This window comes from Salvelinus alpinus, chromosome 20 (assembly GCF_045679555.1).
Source record: "Salvelinus alpinus chromosome 20, SLU_Salpinus.1, whole genome shotgun sequence".
NCBI classification, from domain to species: domain Eukaryota; kingdom Metazoa; phylum Chordata; class Actinopteri; order Salmoniformes; family Salmonidae; genus Salvelinus; species Salvelinus alpinus.
This window is the reverse complement of record NC_092105.1, coordinates 19,230,170-19,242,324: the sequence shown is the minus strand read 5'-3', so window position 1 is coordinate 19,242,324 and position 12,155 is coordinate 19,230,170. Positions and strand designations below refer to the sequence as shown.

General features: G+C 46.9%; 1 protein-coding gene across 2 annotated transcripts in view; it reads left to right on the top strand.

Annotated features, from left to right (window-relative positions):
• The window catches only part of LOC139546427 (unconventional myosin-XVI-like), a 269,653-nt gene that overhangs the window by 119,935 nt on the left and 137,563 nt on the right, over positions 1-12,155 (top strand). The gene's annotated exons all lie outside the window — the stretch shown is intronic.

Below are 12,155 nucleotides of genomic sequence, written 5' to 3'. Positions count from 1 at the left end.
GACACAGGGTTTCCACGTGGTAGTCTATGTCTCACAAAGGGTTTCCACGTGGTAGTCTATGTCTGACAAAGGGTTTCCACGTGGTAGTCTATGTCTGACACAGGGTTTCCACGTGGTAGTCTATGTCTGACACAGGGTTTCCACCTGGTAGTCTATGTCTGACACAGGGTTTCCACCTGGTAGTCTATGTCTGATAAAGGAATTCCACCTGGTAGTCTATGTCTGACACAGGGTTTCCACCTGGTAGTCTATGTCTGACACAGGGTTTCCACGTGGTAGTCTATGTCTGACACAGGGTTTCCACCTGGTAGTCTATGTCTGACACAGGGTTTCCACGTGGTAGTCTATGTCTGACACAGGGTTTCCACGTGGTAGTCTATGTCTCACAAAGGGTTTCCACGTGGTAGTCTATGTCTGACAAAGGGTTTCCACGTGGTAGTCTATGTCTGACACAGGGTTTCCACGTGGTATTCTATGTCTCACAAAGGGTTTCCACGTGGTAGTCTATGTCTGACACAGGGTTTCCACGTGGTAGTCTATGTCTCACAAAGGGTTTCCACGTGGTAGTCTATGTCTGACAAAGGGTTTCCACGTGGTAGTCTATGTCTGACAAAGGGTTTCCACGTGGTAGTCTATGTCTCACAAAGGGTTTCCACGTGGTAGTCTATGTCTGATAAATGGTTTCCACCTGGTAGTCTATGTCTGACAAAGGGTTTCCACGTGGTAGTCTATGTCTGACACAGGGTTTCCACGTGGTAGTCTATGTCTCACAAAGGGTTTCCACGTGGTAGTCTATGTCTGATAAAGGGTTTCCACGTGGTAGTCTATGTCTGACACAGGGTTTCCACGTGGTAGTCTATGTCTGACTAAGGGTTTCCACGTGGTAGTCTATGTCTGACACAGGGTTTCCACGTGGTAGTCTATGTCTGACACAGGGTTTCCACGTGGTAGTCTATGTCTCACAAAGGGTTTCCACGTGGTAGTCTATGTCTCACAAAGGGTTTCCACGTGGTAGTCTATGTCTGATAAAGGGTTTCCACGTGGTAGTCTATGTCTGATAAAGGGTTTCCACATGGTAGTCTATGTCTGATAAAGGGTTTCCACCTGGTAGTCTATGTCTGACACAGGGTTTCCATGTGGTAGTCTATGTCTGATAAAGGGTTTCCACGTGGTAGTCTATGTCTGACACAGGGTTTTCATGTGGTAGTCTATGTCTGATAAAGGGTTTCCACCTGGTAGTCTATGTCTGACACAGGGTTTCCACCTGGTAGTCTATGTCTGACACAGGGTTCCCACCTGGTAGTCTATGTCTGACACAGGGTTTCCACGTGGTAGTCTATGTCTGACACAGGGTTTCCACCTGGTAGTCTATGTCTGACACAGGGTTTCCACCTGGTAGTCTATGTCTGACACAGGGTTTCAACCTGGTAGTCTATGTCTGACACAGGGTTTCCACCTGGTAGTCTATGTCTGATACAGGGTTTCCACCTGGTAGTCTATGTCTGACACAGGGTTTCCACGTGGTAGTCTATGTCTGACACAGGGTTTCCACGTGGTAGTCTATGTCTGACACAGGGTTTCCACATGGTAGTCTATGTCTGACACAGGGTTTCCACCTGGTAGTCTATGTCTGACACAGGGTTTCCACCTGGTAGTCTATGTCTGACACAGGGTTTCCACCTGGTAGTCTATGTCTGACACAGGGTTTCCACCTGGTAGTCTATGTCTGACACAGGGTTTCCACCTGGTAGTCTATGTCTGACACAGGGTTTCCACGTGGTAGTCTATGTCTGACACAGGGTTTCCACCTGGTAGTCTATGTCTGACACAGGGTTTCCACCTGGTAGTCTATGTCTGACACAGGGTTTCCACCTGGTAGTCTATGTCTGATAAAGGAATTCCACCTGGTAGTCTATGTCTGACACAGGGTTTCCACGTGGTAGTCTATGTCTGACACAGGGTTTCCACGTGGTAGTCTATGTCTGACACAGGGTTTCCACGTGGTAGTCTATGTCTGACACAGGGTTTCCACCTGGTAGTCTATGTCTGACACAGGGTTTCCACCTGGTAGTCTATGTCTGACACAGGGTTTCCACCTGGTAGTCTATGTCTGACACAGGGTTTCCACCTGGTAGTCTATGTCTGACACAGGGTTTCCACCTGGTAGTCTATGTCTGACACAGGGTTTCCACCTGGTAGTCTATGTCTGACACAGGGTTTCCACCTGGTAGTCTATGTCTGACACAGGGTTTCCACGTGGTAGTCTATGTCTGACACAGGGTTTCCACCTGGTAGTCTATGTCTGACACAGGGTTTCCACCTGGTAGTCTATGTCTGATAAAGGAATTCCACCTGGTAGTCTATGTCTGACACAGGGTTTCCACCTGGTAGTCTATGTCTGACACAGGGTTTCCACATGGTAGTCTATGTCTGACACAGGGTTTTCATGTGGTAGTCTATGTCTGATAAAGGGTTTCCACCTGGTAGTCTATGTCTGACACAGGGTTTCCACGTGGTAGTCTATGTCTGACACAGGGTTTCCACGTGGTAGTCTATGTCTCACACAGGGTTTCCACGTGGTAGTCTATGTCTGACACAGGGTTTCCACCTGGTAGTCTATGTCTGACACAGGGTTTCCACCTGGTAGTCTATGTCTGATAAAGGAATTCCACCTGGTAGTCTATGTCTGACACAGGGTTTCCACCTGGTAGTCTATGTCTGACACAGGGTTTCCACGTGGTAGTCTATGTCTGACACAGGGTTTCCACCTGGTAGTCTATGTCTGACACAGGGTTTCCACCTGGTAGTCTATGTCTGACACAGGGTTTCCACCTGGTTGTCTATGTCTGACACAGGGTTTCCACCTGGTAGTCTATGTCTGACACAGGGTTTTCATGTGGTAGTCTATGTCTGATAAAGGGTTTCCACGTGGTAGTCTATGTCTGACACAGGGTTTCCACGTGGTAGTCTATGTCTCACAAAGGGTTTCCACGTGGTAGTCTATGTCTGACAAAGGGTTTCCACGTGGTAGTCTATGTCTGACACAGGGTTTCCACGTGGTATTCTATGTCTCACAAAGGGTTTCCACGTGGTAGTCTATGTCTGACACAGGGTTTCCACGTGGTAGTCTATGTCTCACAAAGGGTTTCCACGTGGTAGTCTATGTCTGACAAAGGGTTTCCACGTGGTAGTCTATGTCTGACAAAGGGTTTCCACGTGGTAGTCTATGTCTCACAAAGGGTTTCCACGTGGTAGTCTATGTCTGATAAATGGTTTCCACCTGGTAGTCTATGTCTGACAAAGGGTTTCCACGTGGTAGTCTATGTCTGACACAGGGTTTCCACGTGGTAGTCTATGTCTCACAAAGGGTTTCCACGTGGTAGTCTATGTCTGATAAAGGGTTTCCACGTGGTAGTCTATGTCTGACACATGGTTTCCACGTGGTAGTCTATGTCTGACTAAGGGTTTCCACGTGGTAGTCTATGTCTGACACAGGGTTTCCACGTGGTAGTCTATGTCTGACACAGGGTTTCCACGTGGTAGTCTATGTCTCACAAAGGGTTTCCACGTGGTAGTCTATGTCTCACAAAGGGTTTCCACGTGGTAGTCTATGTCTGATAAAGGGTTTCCACGTGGTAGTCTATGTCTGATAAAGGGTTTCCACATGGTAGTCTATGTCTGATAAAGGGTTTCCACCTGGTAGTCTATGTCTGACACAGGGTTTCCATGTGGTAGTCTATGTCTGATAAAGGGTTTCCACGTGGTAGTCTATGTCTGACACAGGGTTTTCATGTGGTAGTCTATGTCTGATAAAGGGTTTCCACCTGGTAGTCTATGTCTGACACAGGGTTTCCACCTGGTAGTCTATGTCTGACACAGGGTTCCCACCTGGTAGTCTATGTCTGACACAGGGTTTCCACGTGGTAGTCTATGTCTGACACAGGGTTTCCACCTGGTAGTCTATGTCTGACACAGGGTTTCCACCTGGTAGTCTATGTCTGACACAGGGTTTCCACCTGTTAGTCTATGTCTGACACAGGGTTTCCACCTGGTAGTCTATGTCTGATACAGGGTTTCCACCTGGTAGTCTATGTCTGACACAGGGTTTCCACGTGGTAGTCTATGTCTGACACAGGGTTTCCACGTGGTAGTCTATGTCTGACACAGGGTTTCCACCTGGTAGTCTATGTCTGACACAGGGTTTCCACCTGGTAGTCTATGTCTGACACAGGGTTTCCACCTGGTAGTCTATGTCTGACACAGGGTTTCCACCTGGTAGTCTATGTCTGACACAGGGTTTCCACCTGGTAGTCTATGTCTGACACAGGGTTTCCACCTGGTAGTCTATGTCTGACACAGGGTTTCCACGTGGTAGTCTATGTCTGACACAGGGTTTCCACCTGGTAGTCTATGTCTGACACAGGGTTTCCACCTGGTAGTCTATGTCTGACACAGGGTTTCCACCTGGTAGTCTATGTCTGATAAAGGAATTCCACCTGGTAGTCTATGTCTGACACAGGGTTTCCACGTGGTCGTCTATGTCTGACACAGGGTTTCCACGTGGTAGTCTATGTCTGACACAGGGTTTCCACGTGGTAGTCTATGTCTGACACAGGGTTTCCACCTGGTAGTCTATGTCTGACACAGGGTTTCCACCTGGTAGTCTATGTCTGACACAGGGTTTCCACCTGGTAGTCTATGTCTGACACAGGGTTTCCACCTGGTAGTCTATGTCTGACACAGGGTTTCCACCTGGTAGTCTATGTCTGACACAGGGTTTCCACCTGGTAGTCTATGTCTGACACAGGGTTTCCACCTGGTAGTCTATGTCTGACACAGGGTTTCCACGTGGTAGTCTATGTCTGACACAGGGTTTCCACCTGGTAGTCTATGTCTGACACAGGGTTTCCACCTGGTAGTCTATGTCTGATAAAGGAATTCCACCTGGTAGTCTATGTCTGACACAGGGTTTCCACCTGGTAGTCTATGTCTGACACAGGGTTTCCACATGGTAGTCTATGTCTGACACAGGGTTTTCATGTGGTAGTCTATGTCTGATAAAGGGTTTCCACCTGGTAGTCTATGTCTGACACAGGGTTTCCACGTGGTAGTCTATGTCTGACACAGGGTTTCCACGTGGTAGTCTATGTCTCACACAGGGTTTCCACGTGGTAGTCTATGTCTGACACAGGGTTTCCACCTGGTAGTCTATGTCTGACACAGGGTTTCCACCTGGTAGTCTATGTCTGACAAAGGGTTTCCACGTGGTAGTCTATGTCTGACACAGGGTTTCCATGTGGTAGTCTATGTCTGACACAGGGTTTCCACCTGGTAGTCTATGTCTGACACAGGGTTTCCACCTGGTAGTCTATGTCTGATAAAGGAATTCCACCTGGTAGTCTATGTCTGACACAGGGTTTCCACCTGGTAGTCTATGTCTGACACAGGGTTTCCACGTGGTAGTCTATGTCTGACACAGGGTTTCCACCTGGTAGTCTATGTCTGACACAGGGTTTCCACCTGGTAGTCTATGTCTGACACAGGGTTTCCACCTGGTTGTCTATGTCTGACACAGGGTTTCCACCTGGTAGTCTATGTCTGACTCTGGCAACGTGGTTGGCGGGTTTGGAGAGATGCCCAACCGCCCTGTCAGTGCTATCGCACCCCATATCTGGTCAGAATTAGACATTCATCCATGTTTCTCAAACGTCAAATTTCGAAGTTGTTTGCAAACGTCAAATTCCAAAGTGTTTAGTGTTAAGTTTAGGCATTAACTTCACATTTTTAAGGTTAGGGTTAAGCTTCCGCAAATCTCAGAAATCTTAAGGTTAGACATTATCTCTGAATGGTTAAGGTAAGGGTTAACGTTTGAGATATCAAAAATATCAAAGAACATATTTCTATCATTGGATTTGAACTTTGGAATAAGAGCGAGACACTTACAGCCATCTGCCATCCCTGTCCACAATGACCGAGCAAAACCAAAACCTATCTTAACGTAACAGCGCTCACTGTAGCCTCTAGTGGACGTTTTTTACGTCACATGGATGGGCGTCGATAATTGACCTGGCTGAATTTAACACATCCTGCCCGCCTTGCTCACACTCTCCACCTGAGAGAGTGAGAGGGATATATGTCACAACATGTGTGAAACACTGTTAACCGGCTGTCACCCGCTGACATTTGTCACTCTACCCCAAAGACAACCTCCATCCTCTCTTCCCCTCCAACCCCAGTGCCCACAGTGCCCACTCATATCTGCTAGGTGATGGGGCAGAAGTTTGGGGTTGTTTGAGGCTGGCTTGGTAAAGGAACCAGAGGCCGGTTTGGTACTGTGGCAACGCCTAGAAAGGCTAGAAGCTTGGTTTTGGGGGGGGGGGGGGGTTAGACTGGTGAATGTTTTTTATTACGGGTTGGGTTTTGGGGGGGGGGGGGGTTGTTAGACTGGTGAATGTTTTTTTATTACGGGTTGGGTTTTGGGGGGAGGGGGTTGTTAGACTGGTGAATGTTTTTTATCACGGGTTGGGTTTTGGGGGGGGGGGGGGTTGTTAGACTGGTGAATGTTTTTTTATTACGGGTTGGGTTTTGGGGGGGGGGGGTTGTTAGACTGGTGAATGTTTTTTATTACGGGTTGGGTTTTGGGGGGGGGGGGGTTGTTAGACTGGTGAATGTTTTTTATTACGGGTTGGGTTTTGGGGGGGGGGTTGTTAGACTGGTGAATGTTTTTTATCACGGGTTGGGTTTTGGGGGGGGGGGGGTTGTTAGACTGGTGAATGTTTTTTATTACGGGTTGGGTTTTGGGGGGGGGGGGTTGTTAGACTGGTGAATGTTTTTTATTATGGGTTGGGTTTTGGGGGGGGGAGTTGTTAGACTGGTGAATGTTTTTTATTATGGGTTGGGTTTTGGGGGGGGGGGGTTGTTAGACTGGTGAATGTTTTTTATTATGGGTTGGGTTTTGGGGGGGGAGGTTGTTAGACTGGTGAATGTTTTTTATTATGGGTTGGGTTTTGGGGGGGGGGGGTTGTTAGACTGGTGAATGTTTTTTATTATGGGTTGGGTTTTGGGGGGGGGTTGTTAGACTGGTGAATGTTTTTTATTATGGGTTGGGTTTTTGGGGGGGGGTTGGACTGGTGAATGTTTTTTAATACGGGTTGGGTTTTGGGGGGGGGGGTTGGACTGGTGAATGTTTTTTATTACGGATTGGGTTTTGGGGGGGGGGGGTTAGACTGGTGAATGTTTTTTATTACGGGTTGGGATTTTGGGGGGGGGGGTTGGACTGGTGAATGTTTTTTAATACGGGTTGGGTTTTGGGGGGGGGGGGGTTGTTAGACTGGTGAATGTTTTTTATTACGGGTTGGGTTTTGGGGGGGGGGGTTGGACTGGTGAATGTTTTTTATTACGGGTTGGGTTTTGGGGGGGGGGGGTTGGACTGGTGAATGTTTTTTAATACGGGTTGGGTTTGGGGGGGGGGGGTTGTTAGACTGGTGAATGTTTTTTTATCACGGGTTGGGTTTTGGGGGGGGGGGGTTGTTAGACTGGTGAATGTTTTTTATCACGGGTTGGGTTTTGGGGGGGGGGGGTTGTTAGACTGGTGAATGTTTTTTATTACGGGTTGGGTTTTGGGGGGGGGGGGGTTGTTAGACTGGTGAATGTTTTTTTATCACGGGTTGGGTTTTGGGGGGGGGGTTGTTAGACTGGTGAATGTTTTTTATCACGGGTTGGGTTTTGGGGGGGGGGGGTTGTTAGACTGGTGAATGTTTTTTATTACGGGTTGGGTTTTGGGGGGGGGGGGGTTGTTAGACTGGTGAATGTTTTTTATTACGGGTTGGGTTTTGGGGGGGGGGGTTGGACTGGTGAATGTTTTTTATTATGGGTTGGGTTTTGGGGGGGGAGGTTGTTAGACTGGTGAATGTTTTTTATTACGGGTTGGGTTTTGGGGGGGGGGTTGGACTGGTGAATGTTTTTTATTACGGGTTGGGTTTTGGGGGGTGCGGTTGGACTGGTGAATGTTTTTTATTACGGGTTGGGTTTTGGGGGGGGGTTGGACTGGTGAATGTTTTTTATTATGGGTTGGGTTTTGGGGGGGGGGGTTGTTAGACTGGTGAATGTTTTTTATTATGGGTTGGGTTTTGGGGGGCGGAGTTGTTAGACTGGTGAATGTTTTTTATTATGGGTTGGGTTTTGGGGGGGGGGTGTTGGACTGGTGAATGTTTTTTAATACGGGTTGGGTTTTGGGGGGGGGGGGGTTGGACTGGTGAATGTTTTTTATTACGGATTGGGTTTTGGGGGGGGGGGGTTAGACTGGTGAATGTTTTTTATTACGGGTTGGGTTTTGGGGGGGGGGGTTGGACTGGTGAATGTTTTTTAATACGGGTTGGGTTTTGGGGGGGGGGGGGGGTTGTTAGACTGGTGAATGTTTTTTATTACGGGTTGGGTTTTGGGGGGGGGGGGTTGGACTGGTGAATGTTTTTTATCACGGGTTGGGTTTTGGGGGGGGGGGGTTGGACTGGTGAATGTTTTTTATTATGGGTTGTTTTGGGGGGGAGGTTGTTAGACTGGTGAATGTTTTTTATTACGGGTTGGGTTTTGGGGGGGGGGGGGTTGGACTGGTGAATGTTTTTTATTACGGGTTGGGTTTTGGGGGGGGGGGGGGGTTGGACTGGTGAATGTTTTTTATTACGGGTTGGGTTTTGGGGGGGCGGTTGGACTGGTGAATGTTTTTTATTACGGGGGGTTGGACTGGTGAATGTTTTTTATTACGGGTTGGGTTTTGGGGGGGCGGTTGGACTGGTGAATGTTTTTTATTACGGGTTGGGTTTTGGGGGGGGGGGGTTGGACTGGTGAATGTTTTTTTATTATGGGTTGGGTTTTGGGGGGGGGGGTTGTTAGACTGGTGAATGTTTTTTATTACGGGGGGTTGGACTGGTGAATGTTTTTTATTACGGGTCGGGTTTTGGGGGGGCGGTTGGACTGGTGAATGTTTTTTATTACGGGTTGGGTTTTGGGGGGGGGGGGGGGTTGGACTGGTGAATGTTTTTTTATTATGGGTTGGGTTTTGGGGGGGGGGGTTGTTAGACTGGTGAATGTTTTTTATTATGGGTTGTTTTTGGGGGGGGGGGGTTGTTAGACTGGTGAATGTTTTTTATTATGGGTTGGGTTTTGGGGGGGGGGGGTTGGACTGGTGAATGTTTTTTAATACGGGTTGGGTTTTGGGGGGGGGGGTTGTTAGACTGGTGAATGTTTTTTATCACGGGTTGGGTTTTGGGGGGGGGGGGTTGTTAGACTGGTGAATGTTTTTTATCACGGGTTGGGTTTTGGGGGGGGGGTTGGACTGGTGAATGTTTTTTATTATGGGTTGGGTTTTGGGGGGGAGGTTGTTAGACTGGTGAATGTTTTTTATTACGGGTTGGGTTTTGGGGGGGGGGGGTTGGACTGGTGAATGTTTTTTATTACGGGTTGGGTTTTGGGGGGGGGGGGTTGGACTGGTGAATGTTTTTTATTACGGGTTGGGTTTTGGGGGGGCGGTTGGACTGGTGAATGTTTTTTATTACGGGTTGGGTTTTGGGGGGGGGGGGGGGTTGGACTGGTGAATGTTTTTTTATTATGGGTTGGGTTTTGGGGGGGGGGGTTGTTAGACTGGTGAATGTTTTTTATTACGGGGGGTTGGACTGGTGAATGTTTTTTATTATGGGTTGGGTTTTGGGGGGGGGTTGTTAGACTGGTGAATGTTTTTTATTATGGGTTGGGTTTTGGGGGGGGGGGGTTGGACTGGTGAATGTTTTTTTATTATGGGTTGGGTTTTGGGGGGGGGGGGGTTGTTAGACTGGTGAATGTTTTTTATTACGGATTGGGTTTTGGGGGGGTGGGGTTAGACTGGTGAATGTTTTTTATTATGGGTTGAGTTTTGGGTGGGGGTTGTTAGACTGGTGAATGTTTTTTATAACGGGTTGGGTTTTGGGGGGAGGGGGGGTTGGACTGGTGAATGTTTTTTATTACGGGTTGGGTTTTGGGGGGGGGGGTTGTTGGACTGGTGAATGTTTTTTATTACGGGTTGGGTTTTGGGGTTTGGATAGTTAATGTATTCCTTGTGGGCATTGGATGTAGTGTTTGATGTGGCTCAGGCTAGTACAGGAGTGGACAGAAGCCATGCTGTTCTGAACATAATTAGTGCCACAGAAATCCTTGAAACACACTACACTAGGTGTGGGGCCGGATTTAATGTCCTTTATGTAAGGTATCAGGGCAAGTGTGGTTGTGTGTTATGTTAGAATGGACTTTAACACTATGCTCTCTAAATTCTTCTGTTCTCTCTTTATCCCTATTTCTCTCTCTCTCTGACTCCCTCTCTCTGACTCTCTCTCTCTCTCTAAATCTCTCCCTCTCTCTGACTCTCTGACTCTCTCTATCTGACTCTCTTTCTCTGACTCTCTCTCTCTCTGACTCTCTCCCCCTCTCTGACTCTCTCTCTCTCTCTGAATCTCTCCCTCTCTCTGACTCTCTCTCTCTCCCTTACTCTCTCTCTCTGACTCTCTCCGTCTCTCTGTCTATACCTCTCTCCCTCTCTCTCTCTATCTATCTCTCCCTCTCTCTGTCTATACATCTCTCTCTCTATATATATATATCTATCTATCTCTCCCTCTCTCTGTCTATACCTCTATCTATCTCTCTATATCTATCTCTCCCTCTCTCTGTCTATACCACTCTCCCTCTCTATCTCTCTCTCTCCCTCTCTCTGTCTATACATCTCTCCCTCTATCTATCTCTCCCTCTTTCTGTCTATACCTCTCTCTATCTATCTATCTCTCCCTCTCTCTGTCTATACCTCTCTCCCTCTCTGTCTATCCTCCCTCTCAATTCAATTCAATTCAAGGGGCTTTATTGGCATGGGAAACATGTGTTAACATTGCCAAAGCAAGTGAGGTAGATGATATACAAAGTGAAATAAATAATAAAATTTAACAGTAAACATTACACTCACAGAAGTTTCAAAAGAATAAAAACATTACAAATGTCATATTATGTAAATATACAGTGTTGTAACGATGTACAAATGGTTAAAGTACACAAGGGAAAATAAATAAGCATACATATGGGTTGTATTTACAATGGTGTTTGTTCTTCACTGGTTGCCCTTTTCTTGTCTCTCTCTGTCTATACCACTCTCCCTCTCTATCTCTCTCTCCCTCTCTCTCTCTATCTATCTCTCCCTCTCTCTGTCTATACCTCTCTCTCTCTCTATCTATCTCTCCCTCTCTGTCTATACCTCTCTCTCTCTATCTATCTCTCCCTCTCTCTGTCTATACCTCTCTCCCTCTCTATCTATCTATCTCTCCCTCTCTCTGTCTATACCTCTCTCTCAATTCAATTCAATTCAATTCAAGGGGCTTTATTGGCATGGGAAACATGTGTTAACATTGCCAAAGCAAGTGAGGTAGATAATATACAAAAGTGAAATAAACAATAAAAATTAACAGTAAACATTACACATACAGACGTTTCAAAACAATAAAGACATTACAAATGTCATATTATATATATACAGTGTTGTAACAATGTACAAATGGTTAAAGCACACAAGTTAAAATAAATAAACATAAATATGGGTTGTATTTACAATGGTGTTTGTTCTTCACTGGTTGCCCTTTTCTTGTGGCAACAGGTCACAAATCTTGCTGCTGTGATGGCACACTGTGGAATTTCACCCAGTAGATATGGGAGTTTATCAAAATCGGATTTGTTTTCGAATTCTTTGTGGATCTGTGTAATCTGAGGGAAATATGTCTCTCTAATATGGTCATACATTGGGCAGGAGGTTAGGAAGTGCAGCTCAGTTTCCACCTCATTTTGTGGGCAGTGAGCACATAGCCTGTCTTCTCTTGAGAGCCATGTCTGCCTACGGCGGCCTTTCTCAATAGCAAGGCTATGCTCACTGAGTCTGTACATAGTCAAAGCTTTCCTTAAGTTTGGGTCAGTCACAGTGGTCAGGTATTCTGCCACTGTGTACTCTCTGTTTAGGGCCAAATAGCATTCTAGTTTGCTCTGTTTTTTTGTTAATTCTTTCCTCTATCTATTTTCTCTCTCTCTATCTATCTCTCCCTCTCTGTCTATACCTCTCTCTCTCTATCTATCTCTCCCTCTCTCTGTCTATACCTCTC